Source organism: Diadema setosum, chromosome 19 (assembly GCF_964275005.1).
Source record: "Diadema setosum chromosome 19, eeDiaSeto1, whole genome shotgun sequence".
Taxonomy (NCBI): domain Eukaryota; kingdom Metazoa; phylum Echinodermata; class Echinoidea; order Diadematoida; family Diadematidae; genus Diadema; species Diadema setosum.
Window position 1 is genome coordinate 27181080 of NC_092703.1, and position 17894 is coordinate 27198973.

Genomic DNA, 17894 nt, shown 5'->3' on the forward strand with positions numbered 1-17894 from the left:
CAAATTTTCACCTTGCCTTACTCATACGTTACTCTGAAAAAAAATCGGATTTCTTACCACCATAATCTATGAAATACAAGATTTTGCGTTGTCGTATATTTTGACTATTACACACAATAATTTAATCCAAAGCGAACTTCGATCAACTAAATCAAAAGCTTTTTTTATAATCCACAAAAGCACAATACAATTTTTTCTTTTTTTGTAAATGCCAATCAACAATTGCGTGCAATGAAAAAATATGATCCATCGTAGAATAACCTGACCGGAAACCGGCTTGAACTTCACCAAGTAGATCATAAGAGTCAATGACCATAGTAATATGTTCATTGGCGAAGGAATATACTCCGATTAGTCCGAATGATTGATTTAATCTCAGACAAAACAAAAGCTGCTTCAATACAATTTTGCATTTATCTAAGTTAAATATCAGAATGCAGACAGTTTTTATTTTCTCCGATTAAAATCATTTTTATAATGAAAATTATGGCATTTTGTTATCGCATTTTCCCAGCCCATCTTTAAGCATCTTTTACTTTGTATGAAATTAAATCAAAATTGGGGTATATTTCTTCGCCATTTGAGACAACTCGCCATCGAAAATGGAGGGTGAGCTATCTCTTGGGCGACCTGTCTCAAGGGCGAGTTGTCCTGGATCCGTAAATGCGACCCGCATTTTCAACAAGTTACCAACAAGTTACCAGTTTTTTTTTTCTATGTCTAGAATCAAGGAGGTTTAAGAGATGGAGTTCCTACTGGCTTTAATTATTCAAACAGTTGTCACTTTTCTATTGATGAACAAAAGAATTCCACAGGTGCATCTGTGCCTTTGGTGACGGGGTTTGATGCCGCCGTCTTGCTGAGCAATCTGAAGATTCATTTTGAACGTTAACTTAATGTTGGCTATATTTTGCTTGTTTTATCTATTAAATGAAATGAAATCTCACCTAACTAAAGCTCAATAAACAAAGGCCAATCCCTTCAAGAAATATGTGCAAAAGTGTAAATCAGAGCTGTATCATGTGAAAGTGTTTAAAACTGTACCCTCCCGGAAAGCCGGTTTTATCACTTTTCCACTTAATTCCTCCAAATAAAACTGATATGGAATAATCTTCGAGTATAATTCTATATTAATAGATATATCAGATTAGTGGCCGGGCACGGCCAGTCGAGTAATTTTCATTTTCATTTCATCATTTTTTGCGCAATTTCTATGTGTCTTTACCATTATATACCACCATTATATACCACCTATCTTTTGTAAGTAGGGATGGCGAAAGTAATTACCATCACAAAGACATATTTTCGTTAGAAAGTGGCTGATGATTATGCAATGAGACATGAGTCAATTGTCTTCCTATCTGCGCGGCAGATCCAGTTTGCCACATGCTTCAAATACTTTCGAGTGGCAGCATCAAACGTGACTTCAAAGGAAATACGACAGTTGTGACTCCACTCTCTTGAACCTCCTTGCTAGAATACATCCATCTGGCTTGTGCCGAAAGGGTGGGTTGGGTGGTGGCGCGTCGCGTTAATGGGAACACCACCCTTCGTCCAAAGCCCCCCCCCCCCCCCCACCCCCGGTTTTGCCGAAAGGGTGCGTTGGGAGCGTTGGGTCGCGTCGCGTTGACTGGAACCCCACCCTTCGTCCAAAGCCCCCCCCCCCCCCCCCCGGTTTTGCCGAAAGGGTGCGTTGGTACTTTTTCTCATGTACTATTAAAAGACGAGTCTTTTGGTCTAACACCAATTTATATCATCAAATACCGATTTGGTCTATTATGAGTTGGTCTAATTCCATTTCGTCTAATCATCAAATGGTCTAAAACCAAATTTGTCCAATATAAATTTGGTGTACACATCATTAATTTTGGTCCATTGCCCAGTAAGTAACTGTTGGTCTAGCCTCTATCATCATTTAGTCTACACCCATTTAGTCTAATAACCATTGATCTTATTGTCAGTTGGTCTAATAGCCAGCCTCCTGGTCTAATCGGATACCATTTGGTCCAATCATCGTTTCGTCTATACGACCAACTGGGCTATTTTTTTTTTTTTTTTTTGGTGGGGGGGGGGGGCTTTTTATTGATGTGTACACTAAATTTATATTGGACAAATTTGGTTTTATTTTAGACCATTTGATGATTCGACGAAATGGAATTAGACCAACTCATAATAGACCAAAAATAGACCAAATGGCTATTATTAGACGAATCGACTGTAGACCAAATAGTAATTAAACCAAATAACATTTAGACCAAACAGTAATTGGACGAAATGATGACTAGACCAACTGGTTATTAGATCAACTGATATTAAACAGTCTATTAGACCAACTGGCTGTAGACCAAGTGGTAATAGAGTGTAAACCGATCCGGACGATTGCCTCTTTGAAATGGTTGTTTGAAGGTAAAATATAAATTCAAAACTCGTCTTTTAATTTTACATGAGAAAAAGTACCAACGCACCCTTTCGGCAAAACCGGGGGGCTTTGGACGAAGGGTGGGGTTCCAGTCAACGCGACGCGACCCAACGCTCCCAACGCACCCTTTCGGCAAAACCGGGGGGGGGGGGGGGGCTTTGGACGAAGGGTGGTGTTCCCATTAACGCGACGCGCCACCACCCAACCCACCCTTTCGGCACAAGCCCATCCATCTGGGCCATGTTTTATAAAGTTGATTTCTATCATAAGTCTATAGCCGCCTGTGTGTCATGGAAATTTAAAATCGATTATATTTTTTGATAAAACCGGGCCCTGGACTAATAAACATAGCCTACTGTTAGTTTATTCGTTTAGTGTTACTCAAACTGTTGTGTTAGCATGATAGGTTAGGGATAGCCTAACTGCAACCAGCAGCCCCATATGCATGGCGTATGCGTACAATGTATGGGGCTGCTGGTCGTAGTTAGGGATAGCCCAACCAGACGCATATATAATATTTACAAAGGTATTTGTAGGATTTTTTTAAATTCATGTCCGTGTGTTTCGAATGAAGCAATGATTGCTAACATGATGGGGTATGTGCACCGACATTCAACGCAGTATACTGTAGCATCAGGTTATATGTTTCAACTCTGTCCACCTCACCGATACTGAGGCACTTTTCTCTTCCTTAGAGGTACATGTAATACATTCATGTCTATTCATGTTTGTTTTTATTTGTGCCCGACATGTAACAACTCATCCAGAGATGCCAATTTCTCAGACCTCAAATCAGTAATGCTAAAGCTTAAAAGCAGTTAAGTAAAAAACAGTAATGTTGTCAGTGGCGGATCCAGAGGGGGCGGAAAAGGCCCACGCCCCCTTTATTTTTTGTTAAAAACAAAGAAATAAATAGAATAAAAATATAATGAAACCTGGAAAAAGCATTAGAAATATTAGTTGCGCCCCCCAGCCCCCTTACAGAATTCCTGGATATGCCCCTGGTTGTACACAATGCTATTTACAAAAATGACAAGCATCTAAAATGAGTTGTATGTACCCTGATTTGTTCATCGATTGTATTGAACTAGATTATGCAGTCTGAATTTGCACCCAGCAGCATGTTATTTAGCAAAGTTATATAGCAAAAATAAAAACAGAGCAATACATAGGAAGAAACTGTCATTACTAATGACACTTTCCTCAAAATCACATGTCATCCATACAAAAACATATAACAGGATACAAGCATCAAAATCGTATCTTCTGTCAAACGCATGCCATGTCTTCCATGCATGTGTCTGATTGTGTTTGTTTTTTCCAAGACATTTTAGTTTGGTTAGTTTTACTTGTGACATGAAAGGCATAGCTAGCATTCTTTAATCTTGGGAGTTCATTGACCCTTTCTGTTTCAACAAGTCAAATGTGCATAAATTTCACACCAACGGCGTAGCCAGGATTTCATCTTAGGGGGGGCGGTTAGTCTGCGAGGGAGCGAAGCGACCGAGCCCGAGCGAGCGGAGCGAGCGAGGGGGGAGGGTGTGGGAGGGGGGTGTCCCCCCTCCCACGGTAAGAACTTTTTTGCATTTGGATGTTGTAAATGGTGCAATTTGATGCATGTTTTTGCGCGTTTTATCGACGTGAAACAGTCCCACTTGTTTATGGTAGGAGTTTATTTTGATGTAGATTATTATTGAACAATTTGCCTATAAAAGGGTATAATTTAGATACACTTCTTGTATTAATTCTTTTCACTGAATATCATGAACGCGACTGAACCCGAGCGAGCGGAGCGAGCGAGGGGGGAGGGGAGGGTGTGGGAGGGGGGTGTCCCCCCTCCCACGATAAGAAGTTTTTGCATTTTGATGTTGCAAATGGTGCAATTTGATGCATGTTTTTGCGCGTTTTATCGACGTGAAACAGTCCCACTTGTTTAAGATAGCACTATATTTTAGTGTAGATTATTATTGAACAATTTGCCTATAAAATGGTATAATTCAAATATTCTTTTCACTGAATATCATGAACGCGACTGAACCCGAGCGAGCGGAGGGAGCGAGGGGGTAGGGGAGGGTGTGGGAGGGGGGTTTCCCCCCTCCCACGGTGAGAACTTTTTACATTTTGATTTTGCAAATGGTGCAATTTGATGCATGTATTTGCGTGTTTTAACGATGTGAAACAGTCCCACTTGTTTAAGATTGCAGTATATTTTAGAGTAGATTATCATTGAACAATTTGCCTATAAAATGGTATAATTCCAATACACTTCTTGTATTAATTCTTTTCACTGAATATCATGAACGCGACTGAACCCGAGCGAGCGGAGGGAGCGAGGGGGTAGGGGAGGGTGTGGGAGGGGGGTTTCCTCCCTCCCACGGTGAGAACTTTTTACATTTTGATTTTGCAAATGGTGCAATTTGATGCATGTTTTAACGACGTGAAACAGTCCCACTTGTTTAAGATTGCAGTATATTTTATATCATGAACGCGACTGTTGTGGGTGTCCCCCCTCCCACGATAAGAACTTTTTGCATTTTGATGTTGCAAATGGTGCAATTTGATGCATCTTTTTGCGCGTTTTATTGACGTGAAACAGTCCCTCTTGTTTAAGGTAGCAGTATATTTTAGTGTAGATTATTATTGAACAATTTGCCTATAAAATGGTATAATTCAAATACACTTCTTGTATTAATTCTTTTCACTGAATATCATGAACGCGACTGAACCCGAGCGAGCGGAGCGAGCGGAGCGAGCGAGGGGGTAGGGGAGGGTGAGAGGGGAACCCCCCTCCCACGGTGAGAACTTTTTACATTTTGATTTTGCAAATGGTGCAATTTGATGCATGTATTTGCGTGTTTTAACGACGTGAAATAGTCCCACTTGTTTAAGATTGCAGTATATTTTAGTGTAGATTATTATTGAACAATTTGCCTATAAAATGGTATAATTCAAATACACTTCTTGTATTAATTCTTTTCACTGAATATCATGAACGCGACTGAACCCGAGCGAGCGGAGCGAGCGAGGGGGTAGGGGAGGGTGTGGGAGGGGGGTTTCCCCCCTCCCACGGTGAGAAGTTTTTACATTTTGGTTTTGCAAATGGTGCAATTTGATGCATGTTTTTGCGTGTTTTAACGACGTGAAACAGTCCCACTTGTTTTAGATTGCAGTATATTTTAGTGTAGATTATTATTGAACAATTTGCCTATAAAATGGTATAATTCCAATACACTTCTTGTATTAATTCTTTTCACTGAATATCATGAACGCGACTGAACCCGAGCGAGCGGAGCCAACGAGGGGGGAGGGGAGGGTGTGGGAGGGGGGTGTCCCCCCTCCCACGGTAAGAACTTTTTGCATTTTGATTTTGCAAATGGTGCAATTTGATGCATGTTTTTGCGCGTTTTATCGACGTGAAACAGTCCCACTTGTTTAAGGTAGCAGTATATTTTAGTGTAGATTATTATTGAACAATTTGCCTATAAAATGGTATAATTTAGATACACTTCTTGTATTAATTCTTTTCACTGTATATCACGAACTCGACTGAACCCGAGCGAGCGGAGCGAGCGAGGGGGTAGGGGAGGGTGTGGGAGGGGGTGTCCCCCCTCCTACGGTGAGAACTTTTTGCATTTTGATGTTGCAAATGGTGCAATTTGATGCATGTTTTTGCGTGTTTTAACGAGTTGAAACAGTCCCACTTGTTTAAGGTTGCCGTATATTTTATTGTAGATTATTATTGAACAATTTGCCTATAAAACAGTATAATTCAAACACACTAGTCTTCTTGTATTAATTCTTACACTGAATATCATGAACGCTGTCTGTTCAGCAATCAAACAGAAAAAGCATGCACACGAGGGTGTAGATAGGGGCATATCCCCTCCCACACGAAGGTGATTTTGCGTTTTCAGACCTGAAATTCAGCGATCTGGCGCAAATTTTTGGTGCAACACTTTTTCATCGAAGTGTTAAAATCACGGAATTTAGCTCTTATTCCGAATGTGCACCATCTGTGCGTATGTATAAAGTCTAGTGAGGTAGAACTTAGGGGAAGGGGGATTCCCCCTCCCGCTCGCGGAGCTTTTGCGTTTTTAGAATTGAAATAAAGCGATCTTGGTATAGCCACAGTCTACTTCTTTGCATGGCGGGGGGGGGGGGGGGGGACAGGAAGAAGGCGTTGGCGAGTGTTATCTCCACTCTTCCCTTCCGATGGAGCTTGTATCTTTTTAAGGCTGAAATTGAGATATCTCGTATACGCATAATAAGCATATTTGATGGAATCAACATTTGGGTAATCAAAAAAAAAAATGATGGGGGGGGGGGCTGAGGGAGGAAAGGGTCGATTAAAAGGGTAAATTCCCCTTATACATGAGGGAACCTTCAGTTTTCGGAATATTAGTGAAAAGTCTTGTGCACTCAGAATTATTCAGAATTTTTTTTAATCTAAAAAGTGTACTTAGCTAGGGAAAGCGGCAAAGAGGGGGAGGGTTTGGGAGGGGGTATCCCCCTCCCAAGCACGAGAGATTTTGCATATTTAGGTGATCCGAGTATCCTCTCGGATCACCTTCTGTATCTGTACGGATTCTTTGTTCTTCTTCTTTCTTTCTGGACAAAAGTTGTGTTTCGATTAGCTCAGAAAGTGCATTTCCTATCAATTTCAAACTTATACCATATATGTATCGAGTCCCAAAGACGACAGATCAAGTGAAATCATTGTGATCAGTCGACCGTGACGTCACGATGACGTCATTATATGAAAACACATTTTCATTCATATCTCATTAATGGAATGGAATTTTTCAATGAAATTTACGTCACATATATTTCAAGTCAAGCAAATTCTACACATATTCTCAAAATTCATATATGCCCTTAAAACGTGCGCGTACGCGCGCGTTGAAATATTTGTATGCTCCAATCGAGCTCAAAATTTTTTTGCACACGTTTCAGACCATTTGGAGCATTTTTTGAAAAATTGAAAAATTTGGACGGACGCGTACGCGCGCGCACATATACGCACGCACAGCTCATATGCAATAGAAATTTCCCGTTTTTACACTTTGATCGGATGTCTGAAATGTCAAGGAATATTTCTACCAAGTTTCAAGTCAATCCGACTCAATATAACGTCATACGGGCCCGTCAAAGTTGAAATTCCGCGCGCGCGTCAATGGCGATATACAGTGCAACTATGCCAAAAAACCGCCAATTTTAAATCCGATTTTACTCGTCAAGATGGACGGTGACCCCCCATTTTCTTTACATATTTTGAAAGCTGATGAGTTGTACATGTCATTTCATGGGGTGGAAATGCTGGCAAAATGATTAAAAGATATCAAATTTCTTAATAAAGTAAAAAAAGTAAATTTTCAAAATGACGTCATCAAATTTCAAGTTTATTCGAGCATATCTCACTAATCCTTTTTCAATTTTCACCCAGATTTCAGTATGTTGTAGCTTATTGAATGCTCTTTCATTAATGTTATAACAATATTTTGATTAGATGACGGCATCACCTCGTAAAAATGGATTAAAAGTAATCTTGTCAAATTTGACCAGTTTACGTGTTATCTCTATGGGAGTGCAGTTTTTCTGGAAATGAAATTTGACATGACTATCTTTATCGAGCACTAGCTCACTTATGCTTCGGTGAATTTCTCCCAGATTTTAATATGCTGTAGCTGAGACTTTGTGCTATCGTAAGTGTGACCTTTGTTTTTTCATACGATGTCTGCATCACGTCAAAAAACTTGGTTGAAATTAAAGCTTATCTTCGATGTATTGAAATATTTCTTTCTGTCTGCAACTTTCCGTGCAATAACTCAAGAAAAACATATCCTATCACCCCCATACTTTGCACATGTTTAGTTCATGTCACGTACAATATTTGATAAAATAACAATCACTTGATCAGACGCCATCTTGGGTATGTAAATTAGGGTCAAAGGTCATAAATGTTTTATCCTGTATCTTGGTGAATACATGTCCTATCTTTCCCATATTTTGCACACGCAAAGATCATGTTACAAGAATCATTTTACAAAATAACCACTCTTTGCTCAGATGCCATCTTGTCTGTGTAAAGTGGGGTCAAAAGGTCATATGTACTTCTTTCTGTTTCTTCGTTATGACGTGTTATCTCTATGGGAGGGAATTTTTCTAGATGTGAAAATTGACATGATTGTCTTTATGGAGCACTAGCTCACTTACCCTTCGGTGAATTTTTCTCAGATTTCAATATGTTGTAACTGAGACTTTGCGCTATCGTTACGTGCACTTTGTTTTTTCATATGATGTCGGGATCTTGTTAAAATACTTGGTTGAAATTACAGCTTATCTTCGATGTATTGAGATATTTCTATGTTTCTGCAACTTTCTTTGCAATAACTCAAGAAAAACAGCCCCTATCACACCCATATTTTGCACATGTTTAGTTCATGTCACATACATTATTTGATAAAATAACAATTACTTGATCAGATGCCATCTTGGGTATGTAAATTAGGGTCAAAGGTCATAAATGTTTTATCCTGTATCTTTGTGAATACATGTCTTATCTTTCCCATATTTTGCACACGCAAAGATCATGTTACAAGAATCATTTCACAACATAACCACTTTTTGCTCAGATGCCATCTAGGTTGTGCAAAGTGGGGTCAAAGGTCATATGTACTTGTTGCTGTATCTTCATTATAGTGTATACAGATTTGGTACCAAATATGGCAGATATGACTCCCTTTTCTAAATGAGAATCCAAACATCACACGGCCAATGTCTCTGAACACAGATGAAACCTGCATGGTCATGCCTATTGCGATCAGGACTTGAATCATTGATTAAAAAAAAAAATCGGATCACCTTAATTTGTCAGTGATGACAAATTACAATCTCTAGTTTGAATTGAAATTCAACGATCTGGTGCACACTTTGAGTGAAATATTCAAAAAAATATATCTTATTTGATGAAAGGTTGCAAAGGAGACCCGCTTCATGTGCATGCATACAGTATACACGCATTTTTTTTTTTTCCGCCTCCCAACTCCTCGGTCCAAATCTTAGGGGGGGCGACCGCCCCCATCGCCCCCCCCTGGCTACGCCAGTGTTTCACACACTTACCTATGGGCAAGAAATTAATTTGGCATGTGGAGGATTAATCTCTTGGCCAACGCCTCGGCCTGTATTTCAGGTATCGAACAAACTAAAGTAACAATCCTTGCTATAAAGGTGACAAGCAATACTTCAGGGTTCTACAGCTGTAATGATGAACATACAATATCCAAAAACTAATTCTGCAGTGAATAGTTGCCATAACAGTGATAGTATCACACAGGCGTGGCACCTTTTTTTTTCTCTCTCTCTAGCATTGAAGGAGGCAATATTACTGCCTTCACACTTTACAGTGTCTTACATCATTTTTTTTTCTTATCATATTGGAGAATTATTTCACTCATAGTTTTTGTTGTGTTATTGGGGAGCATTTTCAGATACTTTCTTTTTTTTTCATCTTACTGTTTTTGCATGGTACAAATATTCAACTATGATCACTTTGAGAAATACATTGTATACACATGGTTCATCATAACTCATGGCTGATTTTGCACATGAAAGGTAAGCAAATCATTGAGACGGAGAACGGAGACATAATAAAAGAAAAAAACAAAGTCAAGGTACCATACAGGAGGATCCCTGAGCTTACTACTGGGGCCTCGTGCACTAATGAATAAATAAACAGTTTTAACCAACTATCAACTTACTTAACTTAAAAAAAAAAAAAAAAAAAAAAAAAAAAATTCAAACAACAAAACATACATGGCCATGTACACAGGTGATGCTAAGAAAGAAATACAAAGAAGAAGGGGATAGCGATGATGAAAGATGGTGAGAAAGAACAGGAAAGAAAGAAATACAAAGACTCTCGTTCAGTGTACAATAATATACTGTACAAATACAACACTATTGCACTATTGGGATAGCGATGATGAAAGATGGTGAGAAAGAACAGGAAAGAAAGAAATACAAAGACTCTCGTTCAGTGTACAATAATATACTGTACAAATACAACACTATTGCAGGTGCATTCACCCTGTAGCCAAGTACAGTGTAACGGCTGGGTGAAGCAACGTACAGACCAGTTACTTACATCAGGGGCCCGTTGCATAAAAGTTACTATTAATATGGTAACTTTGCATTCCAATGGTAACTTCCATGGAATTCTTGATTGTGATTGGCTGTTGAGTATTGTTGCCATGGTAGTTAGGTGATCCGAGTATCCTCTCGGATCACCTTCTGTATCTGTACTGATTCTTTGTTCTTCTTTTTATTTTCCTTTATTTCTAACCAAAATTTGTGCAGCGGTTAGCTCAGAAAGTACATTGCCTTTCAATGTCAAACTTATACCATGTATGTATCATGTCCCAAAGACGGCAGATCAAGTAAAATCATAGTGATCAGTCGACCGTGACGTCACTATGACGTCATTATATGAAAACACATTTTCATTCATATCTCATTAATGGAATGGAATTTTGCAATGAAATTTACGTCACATATAATTCAAGTTATGCGCATTCTACTCATGTTCTCAAAATTCAGATTTCTCTTAAAACGTGCGCGTACGCGCGCATTGAAATATTTGTATGCTCAAATCGAGCTCAAATTTTTTTTGCACACGTTTCAGACCATTTGGAGCATTTTTTGAAAAATTGAAAAAATTGGACGGACGCGTACGCGCGCGCGCATATACGCACGCATAGCTCATATGCAATAAAAATTTCCCCTTTCTTTACACAGATCGGATGCCTGAAATGTCAAGGAATATTTCTACCAAGTTTCAAGTCAATCCGACTCAATATGACGTCATACGGGCCCGTCAAAGTTGAAATTCCGCGCGCGCGTCAATGGCGATATACAGTGCAACGATGCCAAAAAAACGCCAATTTTAAATCCGATTTTACTCGTCAGGATGGACGGTGACCCCCCATTTTCTTTACATATTCTGAAAGCTGATGAGTTGGACATGTTATTTCATGGGTTGGCGATGCTGGCAAAATGATTAAAAGATATCAAATTTCTTAATAAAGTAAAAAAAGTAAATTTTCAAAATGACGTCATCAAATTTCAAGTTCACTCGAGTGTATCTCACTTATCCTTAGCCAATTTACACCCAGATTTCAGTATGTTGTAGCTTATTAAATGATCTTTCATTAAAATAATTACAACATTTTGATTGGATGACGGCATCACCTCGTAAAAATGGATTGAAAGTAATATTGTCAAATTTGACCAGTTTATGTGTTATCTCTATGGGAGAGCAGTTTTTCTGGCAGTGAAAATTGACATGACTCTCTTTTTCGAGCACTAGCTCACTTATGCTTCGGTGAATTTCTCCCAGATTTTAGTATGTTGTAGCTGAGACTTTGGGCTATCGTAAGTGTGCCCTCCATTTTTTCATACGATGTCGGCATCACGTCGAAAAACTTGGTTGAAAATGGCACGAGGCTTCGATGCAGCGTCATTGTGCTTAATACACAGGGTCTATGGAGAATGAAATAGGTCATTGCGTAGCGCATCCGACTCGTAATCCTAAGGTCCCTGGTTCGAGGCTCACTCCTGCCAATTTTTTTTTTTAATTTTTTTAAACACTTTTTTCTTCTTTTTCTTTAGTTAATCTTAATCTCCCTTTCCTTACTTTATCTTTTTCTGATTTTTTTATGCTTCTCCTTCAAATTTCTATAAAATAACATAATTTTTTCTTTATTTTCTTTCTTTCTACTACTTTCTGTGCAATAGATGAACAACAACAATGGCTATCAATCCCATATTTTGCACATGTTTAGTACATGTCACGTACATTATTTCATAAAATAACAACTACTTGATCGGACACCATCTTGGGTATGTAAATTAGGGTCAAAGGTCATAAATGTTTCATCCTGTATCTTGGTGAATACATGTCCTATCTTTCCCATATTTTGCACACGCAAAGACCATGTTACAAGAATCATTTCATAAAATAATCACTTTTTGCTTAGACGCCATCTTGGGTGTGCAAAGTGAGGTCAAAGGTCAAATATACTTCATTCTGTATTTCCGTTAGTGTATACGGAATTCGGTACCAAAGATGGCAGGTCTCACTCCCTTTTCTAAATGAGAATTCAAACATCACACGGCCAATGTCCCGTCAACACAGATGAAACCTGTATGGTCATGAATATTTGGATCTGGACTCAAATCATTGATTTTCGAAGAGATCGGATCACCTAATTTGTCAGTCTTGACAAATTCCGAGTCTAGTTACCATTGGATGGCAAAGTTACCATAATTGTAACTTTTATGCAACGGCCCCCTGTACATGAAAATAGAGAACACATTCCATGGCGCATGCCTATGACAGAAGGCAAATAAAATGAAAATGTAAATTAGGTCACTGATATTTGGCAACAAGCACATGTTTAGTGAATCTTTTCAAAGAACAAATTGAGCAAATTGCACAGGACTGAGATGGTAAAGAATTCAATACATCTGGGCCAGTGTGCCAATCAATTTTTTAGCTAAACAAGTTCTGGGATTTACAAGATGAATATTGGAGGCATTTCCTGTAGGGTAGGAGTAGATTGTTCATTGAGTTCGAAAATATTCACAAAGTAAGACAGTAAACACTGAGTTTTGCAGCAAAACATAAAGGTATAGCTGTCTGTAAAAAAAATGTTACATTGTATCAACTTCCAAAATTTTATGCTTTTGAAATATTAGGTCTGTGTGAGTTCAATAATCAGTCCTAGCACAGATAAGCATGGCTTTCTTTAGGAGCAAAAATATTGAAATTGTACTACTGTATGAATTTGCCAAGACAATGTTGCAAAAAGTTATTGTACATATGGCAAAACGAGTGAGTTATACAATACAAAATGAGTTTCCACCAGAAGATAATACAGCTGTACCATAATTTACGTAAAACACCAATGTTGCATGCAATGGGGGTAGATATATGTCTGACATGATCAGACCAATATAAATTTTCATCTATAACAACCAAAAATTTTATACATGATATTTGTTCATTGCAATATGACCTATGAATAACACATTATTTTCTCGATCATGATTTGTTCTTCCATAACTTTTAAAATGAATAAAACTTGTTTTTGGCATGTTGAAAGACAGCACATTGCTCTGGAACCAAAGTGGCAATTTCGGTAGTTTAGTATTCAGTTTTGAAATAAGACTATTGTAATCAGCATGGGAAAAGAATACATACATTGGTATCATCAGCAAAGAGAATTGCATCTGACACATTAACCGAATCATATCTTTGCTTTTACTTCCCCAGCACTTAGAAATATGATATTAAGCATTCTATAAATGTCTTGTATTATTATTATTATCGATATTATCATGATGATGATACTATTATCAATATGATTATGCTTATTATTATTACTACTACTACAACTATTATTATTATTATTATTATTATTTTTATCCTTATTATCATTATTATTATGAACAGTATGTTGATGTATTTGATAAGTAGCTAACAAACCAATCAAGGGCAATGCCCCAGACACCATAATGCTGCAATTTTGAAATTAAAATACCATGATCTAAAGTATCGAACGCCTTGCTGAGGTCCATAAACATGCTGATCACGTGCTTATAGTCTACCTAGGCGCTTGATACGCTGTTGTTAACTTTGAAGAGTGCAGCATCAATGGAATGTGCCTTACGGAAACCATACTGATTGGGACTAAGCAAGTTATTGTGTGTGATAAAATTATCAACTCTGTTATACACAATTTTTTTCAACAATCTCATTCTATGGTTGACACTGATTTAGCAGTTTCTTATGAACGCTGAAGAATAGTGAGTAAATTTTGCTTGTGGGGCTGTGAGTACATACTTTCAAAAACAAAAATTCCGAAATTTGTTTTTACATGAAAGTTACCACTTGACACCAAAATTGACTCAATGTCTTAAAAGGCCCATTGTTGACCACGTGTACTTGCTTTTTGAAGGGGTCTGTTATAAATGTGCTTGAGGCAAGAGTGCTGATGCTGAAGAAATACACTGTATCAAAGATAACAAATATCATATCAGGGGTCATCCCATAAGATTGGAGTCACAGCCATGAGCCATACGGTCCAAGACATTGAAAAGTTCCATGGGTTACATAAAAAGTGTATACGGGTGCATGTCACAAGACCAACACCCTCGAGTTATGTAGCCCATCATCAGTCATACAGCCCAAAAGTTATACCGTATATTATGTCATGCTAACATGTGCGAGATGTTAACCACTAAACAGCTTTATTTTCCAATAACACTGTGCAATTTATGGACCTTGCTACCCCACCCTAAACCATCGTCAGTTGACTTATGTATGACTTCAAGTTCGGGTCTTAGTTTGAGAATGACATTGTGATGATATTTAGGCTCATGACGCTTCCAGCTAGAAGAGGCAAGCTTAATGTCGTTAACATGTGGTCCCTTCAAGGTTTCCCGTGTGCTCCACACTTTTTTGTGTCCAGATGGGCATTTCTGTACAAAAGAGAAATATCAAGATAAAAGGAATCAGTTTTGAAGGCTTCTACTTCACCTAAAAAGTTGTATCATTACAGTACAATTATTTAAACATATATTTCACAATCATTGTACAAGCAATGGTCATACCAGGGAAGTGAGACTTTTCTTCTTTCCTCCCTGGTCATACCAACCAAGATTCTTCCATGGGCATTGAAAAACTAATTTTCTGTTGAGCAAAGGAATATATGCATTTTATTCATGAAACAGTGTACCACAAAATGTTTTCCCCAAGAAAATATTTACTCCAACAAATCAGGGGTGGATCCAGAAATTCAGTAAACAGGGGGTGTCTATACACACACACACAAAAAAAAAAGGGCGTGGGCAGACGCACCCATCCCCCATTTTTTTTTATATTTCTTTTGTTTTAACAAAAAAAATTAAAGGGGCGCAGTGCTGCCCCTGGATCTGCCACTGCAAATGGCAACATGTCCTTGCATTACTATCGCTTTGAACGTGTGTGTTCATTACCTAGAATAGCGGGTCTCTGACATAATTAGACTGTCCATCACATACCCTGTACTAAGCTTTTAAAAACTAGAAATGTCGCTTTGGCGACTGGTATGCCTCTGCCATAATGCATGGTTCTCCTAATAGGTCTATACACGTACAATGTCTTGACAATGTGTGATAGCTCTTTCACATGATTGGCAAAATATTAAAATTACAGGCTTGTCACAAATGTGTTTTATGTTCACTTTCCTTGAGCTAAGTTTAATTGGATGAATGGCTATACTGTCTAAGAGTGCAGGTATATTTGTGAGATATGGAGAAAAAAGTGAAATTTTGACATTTTCACTTGACCTGTGAGCTTTGACCTTTGTCCTCATGACCAGAAACTCTCTCTGGTGAATCTTCATTTGGTACAATGTAGTTCATGTATACACTAAGTTTCAAGAAAATACCTTCAGGCATTGCATTGATATGAGGGAAATAGTGAGATTTTGAACATTTGACCTTGACCTTTTGACCTTAGACCTCAAGCATGTGCACCCAAAAGTTGATAGGTACAACTTACTTGACTCATACATACACATGCCAAGTTTCATTAGGATACCTCAAACCATTTTTTTGTTATGCTGTCCACAAAAATTGATGACGGACGGAAGGACAACGTACAAAGGGACGGATGGACAGATCCTATCCCCTAGGAATGCTACTTGCCAAATTTGGTGAAAATCCATTATGTTGTTGTTTTTTTTCAGAGCAAGATAAAAATGTACCATTAAGGCCTTCATTTGGATCCCCCATAACTATAAGGGGGAAGGGCACCCTTTGATCTGCAATGAACATACAGCTGTACTTTGAACTACAGTAATCAATGCAATAATTCATGGCATTAACTTCATTTATCACTTCTGGTTCTAGAGAAGATACCTTTGTAAATATTCCTTGTTATTTGTTGGTTTGGTTGGTTGTTTAGTTTTTGTTTTGTTTTGTTTTGTTTTGTTTTGTTGTTTTTTTTGGGGGGGAGGGGGTGTAGGGGCCTCCAAGGGGAGTATGGTGCCCAGTTGAACAAATTGAGATCCCAACCCCGGGGGCATGCTACCTGCCAAGTTTGGTAAAATTTATGAAGGGGTTTTCAAGAAGAATATGAACGTGTCAATTATGTCCTGATTTGGACCCATCCAACCCCCTCCCTGGGTCCCAAAGGAAAGGGGGGGGGGGGGTGTTCTGATTAAACCACAAACAAACTTTAAGCAACAGTCATCAGTGTACTAACTCAGTGTATTTTCTTCGCTTTATCACTTCTGGTTCGAGAGAAGATCTTCAAAGATTCCTAAATAAGTGGGAGTTGCCCCCCCCCCCCCCCTATTTGAAGGAATTGAGATTCTATCTCCCTAGGAATGCTACCTGCCAAGGCTGGTGAAAATTCATTGCAGAGTTTCCAAGAAGAAGATGAGAACATGCAATTTAGGCCCCAATTAAGACCCCTCCCATCCCCTACCCTGGGTCCCAATGGAGGCACCCCTGATTCCGCCATGAACAAACATCAATGCACTAAACTCAAAGTATTGACTTAGCTCTATCACTTCTGGTTCTAGAGAAGATTGTTTTTTTCTTTTTTAAGATTCCTTCATTTTGGGGGGAATCGGGGGCCCCCTGGTGGGGCATGGTACCCATTTGAACAAATCAAGATCCTGTCCTCCTAGGAATGCTACCTGCCAAGTTTGGTGAAAATTGGTCATGAGATTTTCAAGAAGAAGATGAAAATGTGACAAATGACAGATGCTGGACAAAGATGGATTGCAATAGTTCACTTTGAGTCTTCGGCACAGGCGAGCTTCAACGGCTTGTGCCGAAAGGGTGGGTTGGGTGGTGGCGCTTCGCGTTAATGGGAACACCACCCTTCGTCCAAAGCCCCCCCGGTTTTGCCGAAAGGGTGCGTTGGGAGCGTTGGGTCGCGTCGCGTTGACTGGAACCCCACCCTTCGTCCAAAGCCCCTCCCCCGGTTTTGCCGAAAGGGTGCGTTGGTACTTTTTCTCACTCTATTACCACCTGGTCTACAGCCAGTTGGTCTAATAGACTGTTTAATATCAGTTGGTCTAATAACCAGTTGGTCTAGTCATCATTTCGTCCAATTACTGTTTGGTCTAATTGTTATTTAGTTTAATTACTATTTGGTCTACAGTCAATTCGTCTAATAATAGCCATTTGGTCTATTTTTGGTCTAACACCAATTTATATCATCAAATACCAATTTGGTCTATTATGAGTTGGTCTAATTCCATTTCATCTAATCATCAAATGGTCTAAAATAAAACCAAATTATTTTGTCCAATATAAATTTGGTGTACACATCATTAATTTTGGTCCATTGCCCAGTTGGTCTAGCCTCTGTCTATCATCGTTAGTCTACACCCATTTAGTCTAATAACCATTGATCTTA